The following is a 23663-nucleotide window of genomic DNA, read 5'->3' on the forward strand; positions in this document are numbered from 1 at the left end:
GAGGTGGCACTAGAGAAGGAGGCAGGGGTCACAGTAGGAAGGGGCTGTGCTGGAACCAGGCAGTGTGAGACTTTGGAGTGGGGGAAAGCTCCTGGAGAGAGTTCCAGGTGGGGTGTGGCACCGCGAGATCTGTGCTTTGAAAAGATTGCTCTGGTTTCACTGTAAAGAAGGGCGTGAGGTCATGGGGAATTGGGTGAGGGTAAGAAATAAGAACCTAGTGTAGAGCACAAGGAACTCTCCTCAATACTCTGTAATGACCTACATGGGAAAAGACTCTAAAAAAGAGCGGATATATGTATAACTGATTCACTTTGCTGTACAGCAAAAACTAACACAACATTGTAAATCAACTCTACTCCAATAAAAATTAATTTTAAAAACAGAATGCAGACACGTAAGGAGGATGTTGCCATCACTGTGCTTAAATCTGGCTTCTCCTTCGGGTCCTCCTCAAGACGCCAAGCATCATATGAATTGGATATGAATACAACGTTTTAGATCTGAAGGGAAAAGTGGATGCCAGCTTTAGAACCCCAGGGCACAAAAGAGGGGCTATTTAGGGATCTAGATTTTTCAACCACAGAAAGCCAGCGGGTGAGAAGTGGCTGGTTCCCACTGAACTCCCCTGGGCAAATGAAGGGAACCACAGGGTGCTTCTTCACAATAACTGACCAGTGATGGAAATTATAAATGGGGCCAGGAAGTGGTCCTTTTCACTTCAACCCACCTAGAATACATTCAAAATAGCTGTCACTTGCAAAAACAAATCTCAAAATTCTAAACAGTTTACTTAGCACATATTCATTTATCCAGCAAACTTTATTGAGCATCTACTACCTCAGGGACTGCACCATAGGTTAGATTTACAAAAATTAGAAATTAGACCCCTTGATAAATGAGACAGACAGGTGAACAGGAAGTTCAACAAGGTGATGGGTGCTCTGATGGGGGCGAGTACAGGGGGATAGATCTCTCACCAAGCCAAGGCTACTGACTTCAGTGACCCTGGGAAGCCACATCTGAAGGTAACTGGGTGGGAACAGGATTCTTATTACAGTCAGAATGTCATCAGCCCAAAGCATGAAAAATGGAAGACTTCTGGTGCATTTAATTTCCAGCTTGCCTCAGCATCCACCAAATACGTTTTTGGCTTCCAGCCTCATTGTTAAAAATATGCCTAAGGTGAACAAGACCACTATGATGGTTAGTAGCTATAGTAAAATGAATGAAATTAATTATTCACTGATAGTTATATAACTAAAAGAATTTTGTTTCAGGAATTTAAGACCTAGAGGTGGGAATGCATGCTTTACTCCCTTGCTCTTTTTTTAATTTGTTTGTTTGTTTTCTGTTTGTTTTTTGTTTTTCTTTTTTTCAATTTTTGAATTTTATTTTATTTATTTTTTTATACAGCAGGTTCTTATTAGTCATCCATTTTATACACATCAGTGTATACATGTCAATCCCAATCTCCCAATTCATCCCACCACCACCGCCGCCCCCCTCCCCACTTTCCCCCCCTTGGTGTCCATACGAACTCCTTTGCTCTTAAATGCTAAAATAAACAGTGATGATTGATAGATACATCAATGACTGATAGATGAATAAAGAGATTGCTAGATATAATATACAACAAACTCCCTTTTTACATCTCTGATATGGTCTTTGCTGCATGGTTATTTGCTTTCTTCAAAATACTTAATCAAAGGAAAATAAATCTCAGTTAATCTGAAAATTCTGACGGGTTTTGATTGAGTAGCACTCAATGTTGTGCAATAAACACTTTAACGCAAAAGCCCATCAACTGGTGAATGCATTGACAAAATGTAGTATATCCATGTGATGGAATTAAAATTAATTAAAAGCAACAAACTATGATAATTCCACAACATGAATGAACCTCAAAAATATTAACCTAAGTTTAAGAAGCCAGGTGCAAAAGACTGTATATATCATTTACATGAAAGGTCTAGAATGACTACATATTGCATCAGTAACAAATGTCTATGAAAGGCAAATTTGTACAGACAGAAAACAGATCATGGTTGCTTATGGCTAGGAGTGGAAGCAGCCATGAACTGCAAACAGACACAAGGGAACTTCTCGGGGTGATGGAAATGTTCTACAACTGGACTGTAGTGATGATGGCCCAACTGTATAAATGTCCTAAAATAATTAAATTTAACACTTATAATGGGTGAATTTTACGATGTGGAAATTATAGTCCAATAAAGCTATTAAAACAAACACACAAATAAATGCTGCAGAGGGTGTGGAGAAAAGGGAACCCTCTTGTACTGTTGGTGGGAATGTAAATTGATACAGCCACTATGGAGAACAGTATGGAGGTTCCTCAGAAAACTAAAAATAGAACTACCATACGACCCAGCAATCCCACTACTGGGCATATACCCTGAGAAAACCATAATTCAAAAAGAGACATGTACCACAATGTTCATTGCAGCTCTATTTACAATAGCCAGGACATGGAAGCAACCTAAGTGTCCATCGACACATGAATGGAAAAGAAGATGTGGCACATATATACAATGGAATATTACTCAGCCATAAAAAGAAATGAAATGGAGGTATTTGTAATGAGGTGGATGGAGTTAGAGACTGTCATACAGAGTGAAGTAAGTCAGAAAGAGAAAAACAAATGCCGTATGCCAACACATATATATGGAATCTAAAAAAAAAAAAAAAAAAATGGTTCTGAAGAACCTAGGGGCAGGACAGGAATAAAGACGCAGACATAGAGAATGGACTTGAGGACACAGGGAGGGGGAAGGGTAAGCTGGGACGAAGTGAGAGAGTAGCAGGGACATATATACACTACCAAATGCAAAATAAATACCTAGTGGGAAATAGCTGCATAGCACAGGGAGATCAGCTCTTTGCTTTGTGTCCCCCTAGAGGGGTGGGATAGGGAGGGTGGGAGGGAGATGCAAGAGGGAGGGGATATGGGGATATATGTATACATATAGCTGATTCACTTTGTTATACAGCAGAAACTAACACACCACTGTAAAGCAATTATACTCCAATAAAGATGTTAAAAAACAAACACACACACACACTTCACATATTTTTAATCCAGGTAAACAGGAAGTATTTGAAGGTAATGTCATGTAGCTACCTTATACTGAGCATCTCCTTAAGAGCCAGGTACTTTTATCTCTGTTCCAGAAAACCATCTTCAGAGAGAGAATGCAATTAGCCCAGAGACACACATCCAGTGCTAAGCTAAATTATGAATGGGAGCCATTTGGGCCCACCTCTAAGTCCTGTACACAATTTGCTTCATCATGCACCCCAAAATAGAATCATTTTATTGCCCCAGATTCACCTGTAGTCAAAGTAACAAATTAGATTCACTCTGCACCAGTCTCCTTCCTCCTTCCCTGCTGTTGCCAGACTCTGTTCCCTCAGTCTCCTGGCCACTGCCTTGGGATGATTCTGTAAACCAAAACTGATCATGTCATTTCTGTGCTCAAAAATGGTGCTCTGACTCTGAAACCTTGGTTTGGGCCCTTCAGAACCTGGCTTAATCACCCAGCCTCTACAGCAAAGCTGCTCGCTGCTCCCCACATTTAACCCTGCATTGCCTTGCTCTGAATGTCTCACTGGTCTTTGAAGGTGATGGCTATTTCCACATCGCTCTGCCCTTTGTCCAAGCAACTCCTCTCACGTGAGATGCTGGACCTCTCCTTGCTCCTGCCAGGTACTGGCAAACTCCTGCTCTTCCTTAATATCATGAACAAATATCATCCTCTTAGTAAAGCCTTCCACTGCTTCTCTAAGCAGAGTTAGTTGTTCCAGGCAGCTTGTGCATACTCAGATCATCTTCATCAGTCTTTGAAATATCATTTAAACACACTTACCCAGTATCAGTCTAGCGTATTTGTCACGTTTTCTTTATAACCATAGCGTGTGTCATTAAAGGGACTACTTGGAGTCCATCATTTACTGGCTCTGTGACCTTGGACAGATTATGTAAACTTTGTACATCAATTCTTCCCAACTGTAAAATGAGACCAAGGAAATCATACATTTCGTGGGTATTTATAAGAATTAAATAAGTTAATAATTGTTAAGGAAAAAGTATATGTTCTGGTCCATAAGGAGTACTTAATAAATATTACCTAATAATATCAATTTTATTATTATAAAAGGCTCAACAAATGTGAATTGAATAAGCAAGAGGGAGAAATACAGAGGAAAGGATAGAAGGAAAGAAGGGAAGAAGAAGGAAGAGACCCTTGACAGTATAGGTAAGAGTGTAAGTTTTAGAGTCAGGCAGCCTGGAATCTTTGCCCTGCTACTTGCAGGTTGGGTAATCTTCAACGAATTATTTAGCCTCCCTGTGTTTCAAGATGAATATAAGGGGCTTCCCTGGTGGCACAGTGGTTGAGAATCCACCTGCCATTACAGGGGACATGGGTTCGATCCCTGGTCTGGGAAGATCCCACATGCTGTGGAGCAACTAAGCCCGTGCGCCACAACTGCTGAGCCTGCCCTCTAGAGCCTGTGAGCCACAACTACTGAGCCTGCATGCCGCAACTACTGAAGCCCGCGTGCCTAGAGCCTGTGCTCTGCAACAAGAGAAGCCACTGCAATGAGAAGCCCACGCACTGCAATGAAGTGTAGCCCCACTCACCACAACTATAGAAAGCCCGCACGCAGCAATGAAGACCCAATGCAGCCAAAAATAAATAAATAAAATAAATAAATTTATAAAAAGAAAGATGAATGTAAGTTTTCTATTGGATAACACATGTAAAGCACTTAGCAGCACTAGCCCATAGCAAGTAATGCTGAGGAAGAAAGAGAAACAAAGTTTTGTGAAAAAGAAAAATCCTCTACTTAATTTCATTTACTCATTTTTAGGCAAAGGCCACCTAAATATTTCCTTAACCACTCTTCATTTACACACTGTAGGATATTGCTAGAAGCCCAGGACTCCACAGTGGTTGAGAGAGGTGGATTATGAAAAATTACAATTCAGTCTCACCTCCATCTTGTTCCAAAGCTCATGGGTATTATAGAAAAGTTTCTTCCAACATGGTCATATCCAGTGAATCTTAACTATTTGTTTTTCAGCTACTTCTTCATGAGAATAGTATTAAAAGCAGAGAGAAAATAGTTCAGTGAAAAAGACAAGCCAAGAAACAATGAAGAAATTCTCAGTAAAATATTAGCAAATCATACAGATTCACAGAAGAATTAAACACCTTGACCAAGTGGGATTTGTCAAAGGAATACAAGGCTGTTTTAGCATAGAAAATCAAAAAACCACATGATCATCTCAATAGACAGAACATATGTATTTGACAAAATCCAACACACATTCATGACAAAACTCTCTCAAAAGTTGAAATAGAAGGAAACTTTTTCACCGTGATAAAGAGAATCTACAAAAAAAATTACAGCTAACATCATATCTAATGGTAAAAGACTAGGTTTCCCTGTAAGATCCAGAATAAAGAAAAGATATCTGCTCTTGGCACTTCTGTTTAGCATTATACTAGAAGTTCTAGCCAGTGCAATCAAACAAGAAGATGAAATAAAAGTCATCCAGATTGAAAAGGAAGAAGTAAAACAATCTTCATATACATCTGACATGATCCTATATGTAGAAAATCCTAAGAAGCCCATAAAAAATATTAGAAATAATAAAAAAGTTTAGCTAGGTCACATGACAAAAGATCAAGTATAGTGATACACAAAAATCATTTGTATTTTACAGAAGCTTTGAATAATCTGAAAGTGAAATTAAGAAAACAATTCAATCCACAACAGTATCAAAAGAAATAAATACTTAGGGAAAATGTCAATCATAGATGTTCAAGATTGTACACTTAAAATTAGAAAACATTGTCTAAATAAATTAAAGATCTAAAATTAAGACAATACATGTTCCTGTATTGGAAGACTCAATATTGTTACAATGGAAATTCTACCCAAATTGATCTATAGGTTCAATGCAACCCCCATCAAATTCCTAGCTGTCTTTTTGCAGAAAATGAAATGGCCAAACAATATTGAAAAATAAGAATAAAGTTGGAAGACTTAGACTTCGCAACTTGAAAATTTACTATAAAGCTACACTAATCAAGACAGCGAGGCACTGGCATAAGAATAGACATATAAATAAATCAATGGAATTGAGGGCCCAAAAATAAACTCATACATTTGCAGTCAACTGATTTTCAACAAAAAATGCCAAGAAAATTCAATAGGAAAGAAAATTTTCTCAACAAATGATATTGGTACAACTGAATATTCACCAGCAGAAAGATTAATTTGGACACCTACCTCACACCATACACAAATACTAACTCAGAATTGATCAAAGATCAAAGCATAAGATCTAAAACTATAAAACTTTTAGAAAAAAAAAAAAGAAAAATCCTCATGATCTTGGGCAAGGCAACGATTTCTAGATACAACTCAAAACCACAAGCAATGGGAAAAAAAAGTGATAAAATGGACATAAATTTAAAACTTTTGTGGTTCAAAAGACAACATCAAGAAAGTGAGAAGACATACACATAATGGGAGAAAATATTTGCAAATCATATATCTGATAAGGCTCTTCTATCTAGAACGTATAAAATTTTTACAACTCAGTAATACATAGACAAACAACCCAATTTAAAAATGGACCAAGTATTTGAATAGACATTCCTCCAAAGAAGATAAATGAATGGCCAATAAGCACATGAAAAAAATGCTCAACATCATTACTCATTAGGAAATACAAGTCAAAACAACAAGATACCATCTCACACCCAGGAGGATGGTTAGAATCTAAAAGTCAAATAATAACAAGTGCTGACAAGGATGTGGAAAAACTGGAATCCTCATATATTGCTGGTGAATATAAAACGGCACATACACATTGGAAAGCAGTTTGACGGTTTCTTAAAAAGTTGAAATACACTTACATATATGACCAGCAATTCTACTCCTGGGTAATGTGTTAGACGAATGAAAGCACATGTCTGAAAAAAACCAAAAGACAAAAAACCTTGTACATGAATGTTTATAGCAGCATTATCCATAATAGGCAAGAAGTGAAAAAAATCCAAATGTCACTGCACATTTTTTATATGGATTTGCTAATCCAGCTAATTTGAATGTCAGCTTCTCTAGCATTTTACATTTGTCTCCAAACACTTCAAATAGTCAACATTTTGTATTCTAAAGATGAGACTTTAATTTTACAAACTTTGCTATTTTTGCAGCCTTATGTCGTTCCCCATTACCTCCCCTCCTGAAGTCCTGCCTCTGCTATAGTCCTTAAGCAAAATCATCTGCTCTTGCTAGGAAATAGTTGCAACAAACTGTCTTAGATCTGGCCTAAAATATTTGTTTGACAGTTTCCAGGGAATTAGGCAGGTTGATCTTTCGGCGAATTTATTTTCACTGAATAGGTTTACAGGGAATTGGTGTTTTGGTGAATCACCTTTTGGCAAATGGATTTTCAGCAAACTGACTGAGAGCCAGTGAACGACTCAATTCTCCTGTATTCTATGCCTCCTCACAGCTTCATTCTTTGTTCACATAAATGAGTCCATTGACAGTCACATGTTTTCATTGCTTGAGCCTCTAAGGAACTTTGAGCCTTTGAGACCTCAAGCTTGTCAACTCAGATTTGATGACCTGACTGTGGAGCATAACAAAGTTGAAGAGTGCAAACCAGGCAGTATAGACTAGTTGTCCCCCTGCCTTTTTTTTTTTTTTTTTCTCAATAGCCATGAAATCCTTTCTTCAAAAGCATCCAGAAGTCTAATATGCAAAGGAGATAAAAGAAGATAAGCTCTTGCTGATGTAGGAGCCACTCAGCTTCCTCCCATGACCTCCCCTGCATGCACACTTATTTCTCTATCAGTCTCTGAGCTCCTGGGAAGGTGACCTGGTGTTCTAAACTACTAGTTTCATCCCATCATGTCTTTTCAGGGATCAGAAAACTGAGGCACAGAGAGTCCCAGTGACTTAGTCAAATTCAAAAGGAAGAATGAAAAAATAATGATAGGATATTAACTCCCCCCACCCTGCCCCAGAATGTGAATAACTATAGTCAAATCCCATTATTTAGTACAGAAATCTTTTCTAGTATCCAAATGGATCTTCCCAAACTGATAATGGAAAGAACATGGATTTCTACTCCATCAGATCATATTCCAGTCCTATTTCTTTCTATCTCTGTAAATGTTGGCTGTCTCTTAACCTATCTGAGCCTCCATTTTTTCATCTGCAATGAATGGATTAAAATATCTGTGTTCCCATTTGCTGTGATGATTAAATGAGTTAATACATGTAGGTGCCTAAACATGTGTCACAGTAGGTATATGTTATTTCCTTTCCCTTCTCCTTGCCTCCTACCTTCCTCTCTACTACACACAAGACCTAAGGATTTGAATGTTGTGTCTATCTTTCAAATGCAACCCTCCCCAATGAGTCACCAACACTCAAAATAATCTGTGACCGCAAGTCCAAATAAAGTTCTCATTGATCAGTCAATTAAAACCCACAAGGTAAATAAACACTACAGAGAGCAGCAAGTAAAGCTGAAAACAGTTAAAACCCATATAAATTTGCATCAGAAATATCACTTCCCTTTGACATTTCTCAAATCATCTATCAACCTTCTTTAGGCTCTTTACACAGTCTTTTCTCCAGAATTCTACTGGCAGGTTCCCATGTGCTTAAGACAGATGTATGAACCAATAACTTTCCTAGAAGTTCCCAGACTTAGCCGTTCTCCAACACGCAGACTCTCCAGGGAAATAATGCTGAAGACCTGTATGCTATCTTCTCCAATTCCCCCATCCAGGTATTCCTGGAGAGCTAAATAATGTACCGATGGAAGGATCTTCCACAGAAAACTTGGAAGTGAAACTCAGGATTTACCTGAAATTCATATTAAGTCTTCAGCTGGAGGGAATAGAGAAAGGGGGTAGGAAGACAAGTGTGTGGATTTAAAATATTGGAAAGCAAAAGAGAAGAGAGCAGTCTCTAAAATCTAGTTTGCCCTGTATTCCTGAGGGGTGAGAGGTGAGATGTCAAGTGTTGGCAAGAATGACCTTGGAGGTCAAAGTAGCCCAAGTTGCTTCATTGCGGCCAGCCTCATAGCTGCCTTTTGCTGAAAGCCTTTTATATAAACAGGCTCCAGGCTGGAAGCTTTATATACATTATTGCATTTGAAACTTAGACCCCCATCTAAGACTTAATTTTGAAAGAAAGAAATTTTAACTTTGATCAAAACAGCGACAATTTTATCCCAATAAGAAGACGCAAAAGATCCCCATTGGGGTCACTCTGATTCCCTTTCATTTCTCCTGAAATGCCTCTACTTAAAGCCCATCATTAGCCATTGCTTTTATACTATAAACCAAACTCCTCACAATGGCCAAAGAGTCCAACATGATTATTTCATTCCTGCTTACTTGTCCTGCCTCTTACTTTCTACTAGTCCTTCCTTTACTATTGTATCCTCCAGATATACATAATTGTATGTTTTCTCTCCCTGTTGCTTTCACATTTCCTCTTCCTCTCTCTCTCTCATGTATCCCATCTCTCTCTCTCCTCTACTCTACACCACTTCATTTATTGCTCGGGAAAGATGCTGATGAAATATTTCACACCAAGTCATGCATAATTGGTTTAATGCCTTCATCTCCCAAGAGCTTTTGCATTTTAATGGAGGACAATATTTTATTAGCATTGATGTTAATTATTAAGTAAAATAGCTTTCATTTTTATAGCACTTTAGAGTTTACAAGGCACATTTACATATAGTATCAAATCTATACTCACAGACATGAAGAGAGGAGCACGTTTTTATTGAAAGAAAAAAGCTACCGTGAATTACATTTTCTTCCTGGGGTATGACTCTTCCTTTTACTTGGTGGGAAGTGTACCTAAATTGAGATATTATATGCAAACAATGAATAATGCTAAACCCTAGACAATTCGTACAATTAGGAAAGACTGATTTCTACATTGTAATAGAAATCTTTTATTTTGTTATAATTAACAAATAATTCTCATCGTAACAAATTTAAGAAGTGAAATTTTACCTCGAAAGAGAATTCATGATAAGAATATTCTCTTATTGGAAGAACAGTCATTATTAAATAAGGGTGGCATTCCACTTACAATCATACTAGAAACATAAGACTGAGATGTTAGGACATTTGACCAGCTTCCAACTTTGTCCTTTTCTTTGCCATCTCTCACACTGGGAATCCATTATAGGGGAAAACATGGTGGTCTTTTCTTGCTGGATTTCAGTTCTCTGAAATCAGTTATTGAAGGCTTTGTATAAAAGGAGGGATGTAACCAGAGGAATTTTGTAAATCTTAATCTAATGACTATGGCCAAATTGCAATGAACTGAGAGAATAAAAATGGAAAAAATTGGTCAGAGCTCTAGATGAGATACAATTAATTAAGGTCCAGTCCAGGGTTGCAGCAATGGAGATGGAAAGAAAGTGAAACGTGTGAATATAACATGAATGTATCTCCATGTATCTCCAGTAGTGATTGAAATATCATTGTCCTGCCATGAGGTGACATTCCTAAGCCCATTATTAATTTTGCCAAGAGCTCAAGAAGGAAAAGCCACATTCAATATGGTGATACAGTCAGAGCCTCTACTTTTTTTTATACACAATGTCCAGCATTCACTCAATAATTACTAAGAAGAATAAGAAACAGGACTGAGGAAAAAAGAAACTGAATATAGAAAGAAATACATAGACGTGGACTTTTAAAAAACTGTTAATGTTTTGAAGAACATAGATGACAGGATTTAGAGCACTATCAGATAACTGGAATCTTTAAGAAAGAATCAAATGGAAATTCTACAAGTAAAAAATACAACTAAAATTGCAGTTCAATAAATGGATACATTGGGTCACATATAGCTCATAAAAGGATGAGTGAACTAGAAGAAGTATCAATAGAAAGTATCCAGATTGAAGTACAGAGGACAAAAAATTGTTTAAAATACCAAAAGAAAATATAGATGACAATAAGTGAAAAGGGCATAAATGTAACTGAAATTCCACAAAAGGAAGAAAAAAGTATTGCTGACAATTATGCAATTTTCAGGTGTATGTGGAACATTTACCAAAACTGACCATATATTGATATTATGCTATAAAGCAAGTGCCAATACAATTCAAAGGATTTAAATCATTTAAAATATATTTTATGATGGTGCTGGATATAAAATTCCATATTAGACAACTAGAAAATTCTCAAATGTTTGAAAATCAGACAAGACTGCTAAATAACACATTCAGTGTTAAATCAGATTGGATATTAGAAAATATGCTGAGTGATATTAAAAATTTGATATTTTAAAACTTGTGGCATTTAGCTAAGGCATATGTTAGAAAAGAAGAAAAGCTGAAAATCAGCAGTCTCTTCACCTGAAGAAGTTTAAATTTTGAAAAGAACAACAAATTAAACCCAAAGAAAACAGAAGGAAGAATTAATTTGAAATGAAGGAAGAATTAAAATGAAATAAAAGCAAACATGGAATAGAGAAATCAATAAATTCAAAAGTTGATTCTTTGAAAAAACTAATAAATTGAGGAATCTATAGCAAGAGACAGAAAGAAAAAATAACCAAAATAAAGAATGAAAATATAGACATAACTTTATATCTAGGTATTACAATAATTTTTTGTTAATAATTTTAAAATTTAGACAATCAACCAATTTCTAAAGAATACAAATTACCAAAACAGACACATAATGAAACAGAAAATGTAATACTATATTAAATAAATTAAACATGCAATTAAAAATATTTTCACAAAGAAATCTATAGGCCCTGATGAGCACTTCTGAATTCTTTTTTATATACTTAAAGAAGAAATAACACCAATATTACACAGATTCTTCCAGAAAAAATGAGAAAACAATTCCAAACTTATTTTATAAGACCAGCATGACTTGATTTTCAAACCTAACAAGAATATTAAAACAAAATATTATGGATAATTACCTCTCAAAAATACAGAAGAAAAAATAGTAAATAATTATTTCAAATCCAGAGATAATGAAAATCATAATATGTTACAACAAAATTTACTTATTCCAGAAATGAAGCTGATGTAGTTAACCAATAATATTTACTATCTTGAAAAAATGAGAAAAACCATGTAGGCATATTTATAGATATGATAAAGTAATAAAAAAAACTTAGTAAACTAGGAATACAAAAAATCTTTCTTAATCTGATGAAGAGTATTTATTTTAAAAATCTATAAATATGCCTGTCTTTATGGTCTGAAAAAGAAAACGACAACAAACGTCGTATTAATGGTGGGATATCGAAATATATCGCCCAGATATTGAAAATGAGACAAAGATATCCACTATCAATACTCCTATTTAACATTGTACTGGCAGCCCTAGCCAGTGTAATAAAGCAAGAAAATGAAATGGATGACATAAGATTGATAAGGTAGAAATAAAAATATGATCATTCATTGACAATGTGATTGTGTACTTTGAGAATCCATAAGATTCTATAACCTATTGAAATAAATGATTTTGTTAAATGATTAAAAACTTTAAAATACCATTTATTAAAAAATCAAACAACATCATATATTTGGCATTAAAACTGACTAAAGATATGGAAGACTTCTAAACTGAAAACTACAAGATATTATTTAGAGAAATTTTAAAAAACCTAAGCAAACAGAGGGATAGACCATGATTATGGATCAGAACACTCAATATGTAAAGATATCAATTTCTTCCAAATTGACTTATATATTCTTTGCAATCCCTATCAAGACCCCAGAAGTTTTTGACATGAATATTAACCAGCTGATTCTAAAATTTATAGGAAATGAAAAGGGTCAGAAAAAGTCAAGACAATCTTGAAGAAGAACAGTTAGAGGACTTACATTACCAGATATCAAGATTTATTATGGAGTTATAGGTAATTAGGGCAGTGCAAAGATAGACAAACAGACCAATGAAACAAAAAATCATGCATGTAGTCATTCATAACAAAGGAGATACTGCAGTTAAGCAGAGAAAGAATGGTCTCTTTAATAAACGTTGCTATAGTAATCATGACTCCCTTTTTACAATAGACACAAAAGGCCAGATGGATTATAGACCTAAATGAAAATGCTAAAAAAAAAATAGAGCTTCTACAAAGTACCCTAGAGGAATATCATGATATTTTCAATAGACAAAAATTTCTTATACAGGACTTACACACACACAACTAACCGCTTAGGAAAAGTTTGACAAATTAAAATTTTAAATCTTTTCATCCAAAGAAACCAGAGTATGAGGAGGCAAGCCACAGTGTAGGAGAAGATATTTGAAATTCATGTGCCTGACAAAAGACTCCATGCTGGATTTTATAAAGGACTCCGAGCAATAAGTAAAAGCAAAGTTATAGAATTTGAAAAATGAGTAAAATATTAAACAGGCATGTCACTAAAAAGGATACCCAAGTGGCTAATAAACATATGAGAAGGTGATCAAAATCACTAGTCATCAGGACAATGTAAATCAAAACTACAATGTGATACCATTACATGCCCACCAGCACGCCTTAAATAAAAAACACCACCAATATTACACAGCATTAATGAAGATGTGAAGCCATCAGAATATTCCTGCTCTGCTGGCAAGACTACAGGTTGGTACCACTTTAGAAAACCACTTGGTGGTTATCTCCCGAAGGCTCTAGACCGCAGGCTCAGTAGTTGTGGTGCACGGGCTTAGTTGCTCCACAGCATGTGGGATCTTCCTGGACCAGGGATCGAACCCATGTCCCCTGCATTGGCAGGTGTACTCTTAACCACTACATCACGAGGGAAGTCTCAGGAGTGTTTATTTTTGAAAATTCATCAAGCTGTACTTTTATGATTTGTGCCCTTTTCTGATGTTATTTATGAAAGGTTTGTTCAGTAAGAGGTTTACTGATAAGAAATTTGTGTGGCAGTCCAAAATCTTACCAAACCTACTCTCCAGTCCCTGGAAGAGTCCCTTCACCCCATCTTTTGGGTTTCTGGACCAAAAGATGTGTGTTGCAATACGTGTGTTTGTGGGAGGGGGTTCCCCACACCAACAATTCTCAGGACACCAGCTGGGTGTACTACAATTCAACTCAATTCTGATACTATCTACCCAGAGACAGCATCAGATTCCATAGGTTAAGGGTTCAATCCTACAAAGCTGCTACCCACCCACTTCAGACACCAGTTGCAAGCCCAGGTTATCACCTGGGCTTCTGACCAACTGGCTATAAATCAGAGGTTTCCACACCTCCTCCTTGGGCTCAGTTAATTTGCTAGAGTGGCCCACAGAACTCAGAGAAACATTTTATTCACTAGATTACCCGTTTATTATTGAAAGATATAATTCAGGAACAGCCAGATGGAAGAGATGCATAGGGCAAGGTGTGGGGACAGGGCACGGAGCTTCCATGCCTCTCCAGGTACACCACTCCACAAATTCACCCAACTGGAAGCTCTCTGAACCCAGTCCTTTGGGGGTTTTATGGAGGCTTCATTACACAGGCATAATTGATTAACTCATTGGCCATTGGTGATTGATTCAAACTACCCTTCCCCCAAAATCAGGGGATGGGACAGAAAGTTCCAGCCCCCTTGTTGGGCTGCACTCCACAGGCCTGCAAGCCTTGTAGTTGCCCAACCGTTAGACCAAAGAAAGAGCCCTGATACAGTGACAGAGACATCAATGGTGTATTGGACAGGGGAATCTTACAAGTCTGAAGCAAAGTCCTGGAGTGACACTCCACTGTGTATAGCAGACAACAGGCAGGACACGGTAGGAAACTTCACTACTCCAGAGAGAAGGAGGCTACCGTTTACAAGGGGATTGACGTCAAGTTGGCTCATCATTTACGAGGGAAACCAGTGGCTGGGGTAGGGGGCAAGCACGTAGGTAGTTCCTGATTAAGCCCTACGATTAAGAGGATTGGATAGTCATGTGAGTAGCATGCAGGTGAAGCAGAGATTGGTGGAGCAGGAGATGCACAGAGAGCAAGAGAACAGCCATGTTGAGTGGCCTGACCGCACACCCGTATTCACAGCTGGTTCGTCTGGCAACCAGCTCCCATCCTTAAGTGCTTTCCAAAAGTCACCTATAAACACAAACCCAGTTGTGATGGAGAAGGGATTGTTACGGATATCAAGACACCTGTTCAACCCTTACGGCTCTGAAGCTTTCAAGCAACCAAAGACCAGACACCAAATACTATAACAAGAGATATTCCCATTTCACTTATCGCCCAGGAAATTCCAAGGGTTATGAGAGCCAGAAATTGTGGATGAAGGCCAAATATATATAAGAAATATATTTTGACCATCTGAATGACCAAACATATATGTATTTGCTTTCTTTTTTTTAATTTTAATTTTATATTGGAGTATAGTTGATTAACAATGTTGTGTTAGTTTCAGGTGTACAGCAAAGTGATTCAATTATATTGCACCCCATTTTTAAACATTGCTTATCCAAGATACTCCCCCTAACTAAATGCCTAAAATGGTCTTGTGCTATTGGGCAAGAGAAAGTTGTCTTTTTTTTTTTTTTTTCAAAGAATAGAAATGTATCCACCTAGAATAAATGAAAATGAGTATCTCAAATACCATATACACTTCAAATATATAACATGGAGAGCCAGACTTTTAAAAACTTAAGACAATAAAAGAATTGCAACTTATAATAAAAAAAACTAGGAAATTAAGAAAAACACACAGAAATTCTTGAAATTTTTCCCTGAACTGTGTGCCAGGGACCTTCAGATTCAACACTCCGGATTCAACACCAGACCTAGCTAAAAATTTTGGAAGAAAATAACCCAGTTAAGTGGCAAAATCCTCTCTTCTGCTCATAAACTGGTGAGTCCTCAGTTGCAAACCGCTCAGTTCCTGAACAGGTGCTACACATTAGCCAACTAGCAAGCATGTGAAAGCATTAGCTACTGTCTGCACCTAAGCCACGGCATGAGCACTAAATTTTCCTTCCATCTGAAATCCTTCCACAACCTCTTCCCCAATGGGCAGCCCTCAGCACAGCTGTTTGATGTCCCAAGCAGATGTGGAACACAGGAACCTCAGCAGGGAGATCATTCCAAATGTATGTCTGCCTTCGGATCCTAGTCCCCAGACTATCTCCCTGCAACAGAACCTCATCTGGAAACAAGACAGTTATCTTTTCTAGTAGGGGCTGCGGAGAGTAAAGGAAGAGAGCTGGAAAGGAGAAGGAGTTAGGGGATGGGAAACCAACAAAATGTGGTTCGTTTTCAGGAAGCTGCTAGGCTGGATCTTTCAGAGCAGCTCACATTTTTTCAAGATGCATTTTCTTTGAGGTCCCCCACTCCGGATACCCCAGTGCCCTCGTTTCAGCCCTGGCCCTTGCATCACCACCAACTAGGGGAAGGAGCCGGGGCAGCGGTCACCGTTCTCTTGGATAAGCTTTACCGTAATCTTCATAAACCTCAATGCTCAAGGTGCAGAGGGAGATTGGAGGAAACTTGTTTTTCCGTTGGTTTCTCTCTGACTTCTGTGGCTAATCATTCCTAGAACAGGAAGCTGGAGAAATTTAGGTGGGAAACACTCTTCTGACCAGCCGGGTTTCCTCACCCTTCTAGGGTACAACTGATTAGGAAAAGCTTCAGGGTTACATAACCTCCTTCCTTCGGTGGGGAGGGGGGTGGTTCTCATCAAAAGTTAAATGGGCTGCTCACCCTTGAGAATTGCGATGACCCCACCCCGGCCCCGAGAAGCAGGGCAGGAACCTCTTGGTTGTGTTTCAGTATTGTTGCCAGCCTCATCTCAACACCCCAGTGGACCAGTCCGGCAGGACAACCAAGTCCGTTCATTCATTCAACAAGTACTAATTGAGTGCCCACCATTCTAGGTACTTGGGATACGTCAGTAAAACAACACAGAGAACTCTGCCCAGGTGGACTCGTCTTCCAGTGAAGGGAAACAGAATGAACAATAGTAAATGAAAAGTGTGTTGGAAGGTGATAAGTGAAATCAACAAAAGCAGAGCAAGTACAGAGTGCTGGGGGAGCGGAAGTGGGAGTTGCAATTTTAAACAGGGTTCGGGGCATGAAAAGATGACATCTGAGCAGAGCCTTGAAGAAGATAAAGGGTGTCAGTTACGTGACCTTCTGGAGGAAAAGTAAAGGTCTAAGGTCTGGGTGTTCCCACTGTTTTCAAGGGAGCACAAAAGTGGTCAGGGTGGAAGAAGCAGAGTGAGCAAGGGAGAGAAGAAGGGGAGGTGAGGTCCGAGAGATACGGGCCAGCGCAGGTAGGGTTTTGCAGGTGATTGTAAGGATTGGGGCTTTTAGAATAAATGAAACGGTAGCCATTGCTCTTGTGAGCAAAGCAGTGGCAGAATCAGACCATTCACCACTGTGCTCACTCTGGAGTGAGAACAGCACAGGAAGGTTCTCCGGATATTGTTATGTCCTCCTCCATTGGAGACCCCTACAAGCTTCTGGGTCAAGTCAGATGACCTACAGACCCACCCCATCTTGGCCTGGGAGGGGGTGGGGGAGGGAAGGGAGCCCAACAGCCTATGTGCTTAAAAATATGGTCTAAATCATTCAAGGGGCCCGTCAAGAGTTAAGAAGACAATTTTTAGTTTATTTTCCTGCAGAAGGAATAGCCTTATTTTGAGCCCGTCCCCTTTCCTTTCTTCAAAATTCCTTGTGACCACAGAGACAGATTCCAAGGACTGCTAGCTGGGTGCAATCGATATGCTCAGAACACAGAAAGCTAAAATGGCTACTCTGTCCCCAGGTGCCATTAATAGATGCTCTAACTCTCTGAGCTGGCCACCCATCATGTTTTATGGAATGCAACCTTTTTTTTTAATCATGACATAGCACACTATTATTTCAGTGACGTGGTAGACCGGGGGGACTCTTTCAAGGCTATCAGTCTGTTCATTCTGAGCAGGGCCACCAGCCTCTGACAGAAGGAACTACTATTTGTTTCTCTGAAAGCATGAAACCAGGAGAAATATATACTGAACTCACTCAGGGAAAAACGCACCGTGGCCGAGCCACGCTGACCACAAAATCCCAACAAATAATAGCAAGAAGGTGAGGTTAGAGGTAATGTGTGGAGATGAGCCAGATAAGAATCGTTGACTGTTGAATTTGGGATCAAGAAAATCATTTAGAGAATGGCCAGTCCTGATGTTAACCTGTAGCCCACAGGTTGAAATCCAACTGACACGTGTTTTGTTTGAACTGTATGGCTTTTTTTTAAATTTATGTAGTCGCAGGATATATCACACACAAAAAAAATTTATATTTCTTGCTTCTCTTTAAAAATATGAATATCTGTCCACACTGAGTCTATGTGACAACACCAAGTATGTATTCCAAGGCAGCTGAAGCTTAATAGTGGCTCTCTGCACGAATCAGGTAGATGGTCCCCAGTTCACCCCAGGTCCCATCACTTACTGTTACTTATTTCTGGCTCATTTCACTCATTGTCAAGCCCTCATCTGATCTAATACTTTTTCTATACAATATAGAAAATTGAGGCCTAGAATGAGGGAGACAGTAGAGTCTTCAGTCATAAAATCAGAATCTGTGCATTCCAGCCACCCCCATAAATGCACAGGCTAAAAATAAAAACCTCAGGGAATTAATTTTCCAAAGGCCCGTCCTTCCTCCTAATGCAACCTAGTGGCAAAGCCTCCATGATACTCTGGGGTCAAGTTCTTGGTTACATTTCAGAATTATTTTTAATTTGGCTTTGATTCGGTTTCACTTGATACCCACACCGAGCTGCATTTGTGGTCAAAGGCTTGAACAAGCATACAGGGTTTGGGATGCCAGGCTTTGCCAGAGTTCAGGTGGAAACCATAAAACCACCAGGTTTCACTGGAAGCTGATGGAAACCGTAAAACCGCCAGGTTTCATTGGAAGCTGGTGGAAACCTCTTGTCCTGCTTGGTTAGTGGCGCTTAGACTTTGGACTGGAGTCAAAATGATGAGTGTGCCTGCCCCTCTCCCTCACTGGGATTGTGGCCTGGCCTGGCCTGTAGCCAATGGCGAACGATATTAGAAAAACCCGTGTTTGGGACCTGGCAGCATTGTTCTCTGAGCTCTTTCCGTTTGGTCCATGTCTCCATCCCCCCTATTGGGCTTGTAAAGGCCCAGGCTGTTCCATTTCTTGCCCATCCTCACAGTCTTCAGCAAAGATCTAGCACTGTGCAGGATACCTGGCTGCTTTTCCCAGGGAAGTTCCAGCGTTAGACTTTGCTGTAACAGGGGAGGAAAAGACCTCTACGAATCACAAGAAGGTAGCAGAGGGATTCGGGCAAGCAGAATGCTTTGTTCTTCATTCATTCACTCACTTACTCATATAAGCAACCAGTATTGAGTACCTTCTGTTCTGAGTGTTTAGAAGATCTCAGTGTCACTAACATACCTGCCCTGTCCTCAGGGAGCTCACAAAACCAAATCCTGACCTCACAATCCTGACATCACATCAACACATGTGATGATTGAGGGGCTTCTCTGGAGTCTCAGTTTCCTCATTTGTAATAGAAGGACGCCATTAACTCCTACACTGATGAGCTTTTAAGAACAAATGGGACAAATGGATGTTAACATTCTTTACAAACCACCAAGCACAACTTCAGCACCTGATTACCATCTCATATTACTTGTGTTCAAGGATTTGAACCACTGTGGACCAGTCTTTGAAGTAAATAAATACAGAAGGTAAGTCTCTTCCTTACCATCGAAAGCTAACAAATGTAGAAAGAATCATGGAAATAGAAAACCACCATTTGGCAACAATTATAATAATAATCAAGTCAGGCAAGAATCATCAATGCACGATAAAACTAGTGGCTTAAAGCATGAAGAGTAAGAGAATGTTTACATAATCAGGTATCTTCTGACAAGATACTTACTAATTAATGAGAAAGATGGTAGAGAAACCTGGCAGACACAACCTTAATCAAAGTCAACACCACCAGTAATGGGAGAAATTGACACTGCATGCCTCCTTATATAATGCATGGAAAAAAGCATCACTTCTATGACAGCTCAGCTGAAAATGCATAACCTGAATCTCATCATGAGAAGACATTAGAGAAACCCAAATTGAGGAACATTCTACAAAATATCTGACCTGCACTTTTCTAAATTGCCATTGTCATAAAAGACAAAGACTGAGGAGGCTCAACAGGCACAAATTCAAAGCACGATGCAGTATTTTGCTACATAACATGTCATTGGGATAATTGGTGAATCTGGATAAGGTCTATAGGTTAGGTAATAGTTCTGTGTTAATGTTAATTTCCTAGTTTTGATGATTCTGCTACGGTTATATGAAAGAATGTGTTTGTTTTTAGAAAATATACACAGAGGTATTTAGGGGTTAAGGGCATCATGTATAAAACTTACTCTCAAATAATTCAGGAAAACAATTATATATAATTGTATATATAATTATATATGTATATAACAGTTGTAGAGAGAGAGAGAGAACAAGGGGGAGAGAGAGAGAGAGAAATTAACCAAAGTTGGTAGAATTATTAACACTGGGGAATTCCTTGTACTATTCTACAGAGAGTTCTGGCTGCACTTTCTGGAAACCCCAGATGCCAAATGTTTCACCCATTTTTCATCCCTGTTGTCAGGGCTTCTGATATTCATGACAAGATGGGAGATGATGTTAAATGGGACCACTCCTTCAGTGATGGTTTCCTATAACGACCCACCCACACACCAGAGTGGCATCCTTAGGACTAGCTATCATTGCCAAGCCAGCTGGGGTCTTAAAAATTTATCTCCTGGAACACATAGTCCAACACCATCTCTTCCATTCCTGATGGAAGGCAGAAGTATATCGCTACTGCAGTGCAACATGCCGGCACATAGATCATGCAGAAATCAGGTGGCAATTTGATCCCCTGGTGCTATTCTCACCACCTGTTTGCTGTGCTGGATTCTTCACATGCCACTTGGGCCACATGGTCAGCTCCTATCCGTCCTGGAAAAACCACTGGTAAAAATCAACCCAAGCCTGGACCCTTTGCATTTTGGGGAGTCATGAAGTGACCAGTCCCTGAGAATGGGCACAATGTAACCCACACCCCCCCCACAGTGACAAAAATTAAACAGGACAATAAGACTTTGACCCCTCCCGACGCTTAGTTAAGACAGTCTAGAGAAAGTACAAGAGTGCCCCCTTCTGTCCAGAGCTGGAATCACTGTCATTGGCCCTTCACACATTTCCATCTCAAGAGAACTTAAAATCATGCCTTCCAGATAAAAATATGATTCCAGAGCTCACGTTTTTAAACACTATGCTACAGTTGTCGCTTAAATCAGCACATACCCACACTGAGATTTCACCTTTATTATTTCATGTTACCCTTCCATGACCTCAAGAGGCAAGCAGAGCCACGACCATTACCGCCCCTAACAAATGATTTGAAACAGACAATAAAGTTACTTATCCTAGTTCAGAAAGACTCTCCTCTGTATCTCCATCTCTGAAATTTCAGTGGCTGTGATGAACGGCTTCTAAACTCTCCTGCAACCCCAATAATACAGATGAGATTCTGGGATTCTGGGTCATCCTTGATGCAACAAAGACTTTGGGAAGAGGGTGAAACTGCCATTAGGACGATCCACAATGACTTACGTCCTTAAAAACCAAAAATACAAACTCTGTAAACTTTCCTATTGGGATGTGACCTGCCTAGGGTTGTCTTCTTGGTCCCCCATGAGCCCACTCTTCCTCTCCACCCCCCTCCATGATAGCTGCCAGAATGGAAATATCTATCAAGTCTGAAGAGAAAATTCACTAGACCCGAGCTATGCAGAGAATCGGTCCAGGTCAGGTACATACCAAGGTGCTCAAACTTGTCTACAAAGACATAGATAAAGGTCTAGAAGGATGTGCACCAAAATATTAATAACGGTTTCCTCTAAGAAAAGTTCGGGAGTGGGAGAAGACAGCCCAAAGGGAACTTCAGTCTTACCTGTAATATTTTACCATATTACCATATAAGAATGTATTTATGTTAGATATGAAAGTGAACATTGATTTTTCTTAAAATTCAAGACATTTCTACTGGACACCTAAATGTCAACTGGGTCATGGGGACAGCTTTTGTTTTTCCCAGACTAACCACAGCCACTGTTAAAACCTACCCAAATGGGACCCTTTGCAGCTCAATCAGTTGGTAGGACTTTAGGAAGAGGGACCCAAATATCAGTCACAGTGTTGGACCAGAAAACGACTCTGAAGTCTCTTGGACTCCAGAGATTTAACTAAGTGTGCTAAGTATGTACCAGTGCACTGTGCAATGTGAAGGCCTGGTTTAAACTGGGCGGGAGAGACGTCCACCCTTAACTGCCACCCCATATGCTCATCCCCATAATGCACACGCGCACACACACACGCTCTCTCCCGCTCCCAACTAGGTACAGCGAAACGAATCGGCTCCAAATGGAGGCACGTTCTCACATTCTCTGGTCAAGGCTTCCAGCCTGGGGGTGGGGAGAGGAAGGGGTCAGAACCTAAGGTGAAAGCATATTAACAACTGTTTGTGTTGCCAGGTTAGAAAATGGTCTTTCATGCCTGACTAGACAAGCAGAGTGGGACCTCAGTGAGTGCTGGCTGCTTTCTCCCATCTTCAGGTGCAGTGGTCCAGCTATCTGGGATTACCTGCACATAGCTGAAGACGGCTAGAATCGTTCTTTCGGCAAAAAGCCAAGAGCTTATGGCTTCACGAGGTGTATTGCATAAACAGAAAAACCTGCAGGACCAAACTGGGACACTCTAGGAGCTGGCACTCTATGATAGGGAGAGGGTGGGAGCCGGCCGACCCTCCCTCAAGTCCAGAGACTGTTTGGTATCAAATTGCTCTTATCAGTCACAGGCGGAGGTCGGCACAGAGTTAATGCTCTGCAATGGCTGTGTTCACCTTGAAAAACAGTGAAGCTTGTTGTGGTGGCATTTGTCCTCTTGAAAAGTTTAGCATAAGCCGACCCAGGAGGGTCTGTTCACAGCTGATAATGATACCAGAATAAAGAAATGTTTTGCTGAATAGCTTAGAGGGAGTGATTAATTACTTGGGCTAAAAAAATGAAGAGAAATGGAAAAAAAATACTACACTTGGAAATTGAAGACCAGGGTTCAACACAGCTCTATTACTCATGAGCGTGCAAACGTGAACCTAACAGTAGTCCTCTCTGAGCCATATTTGTCATCTATAAAATGGGTATAGTGATAACATGTCATTAGTCAAAATGTTGTCATACAAAACGAATAAAATAGTTCTCATTAGCCCCAGGTTACACATGAAGAAACAGAGTCAAAGGGTTAAACGGATTACCCAGGGACACACAGCTGGGGGGTGGCAGAGTCCAGTTTCAGTCTCAGGATATGTGGCTGCAATGTGTCAGTATCTTCTATGCCACCTGCCCCTACTGTTGCCTGGGGTTGGATACTGATTATCTGAATTCCATCCACAACTAGTCCCATCTTCCAGCACCCACCATATTATAGCACATATACGTGCTTAGGATACATATTTGTTGAATGAACCAACCCAAGTTCAATGAATGAGTGAGCTAAGAAAGTGT

The 23663-nt window shown here is 39.3% G+C and overlaps 1 long non-coding RNA gene across 1 annotated transcript in view; it reads left to right on the plus strand.

The window, feature by feature from the left end:
- The first annotated feature begins 283 nt into the window (after window positions 1-283).
- The window catches only part of LOC309647128, a 467593-nt gene continuing 444213 nt past the window's right edge, over window positions 284-23663 (plus strand). The window contains exon 1 of the long non-coding RNA XR_014255830.1: window positions 284-4754. This is a non-coding gene — a long non-coding RNA (uncharacterized lncRNA). The remainder of the gene's footprint in view (window positions 4755-23663) is intronic.

The sequence above is a fragment of the Balaenoptera physalus genome (assembly GCF_965194825.1).
Source record: "Balaenoptera physalus genome assembly, chromosome: 17".
NCBI classification, from domain to species: Eukaryota; Metazoa; Chordata; class Mammalia; order Artiodactyla; family Balaenopteridae; genus Balaenoptera; species Balaenoptera physalus.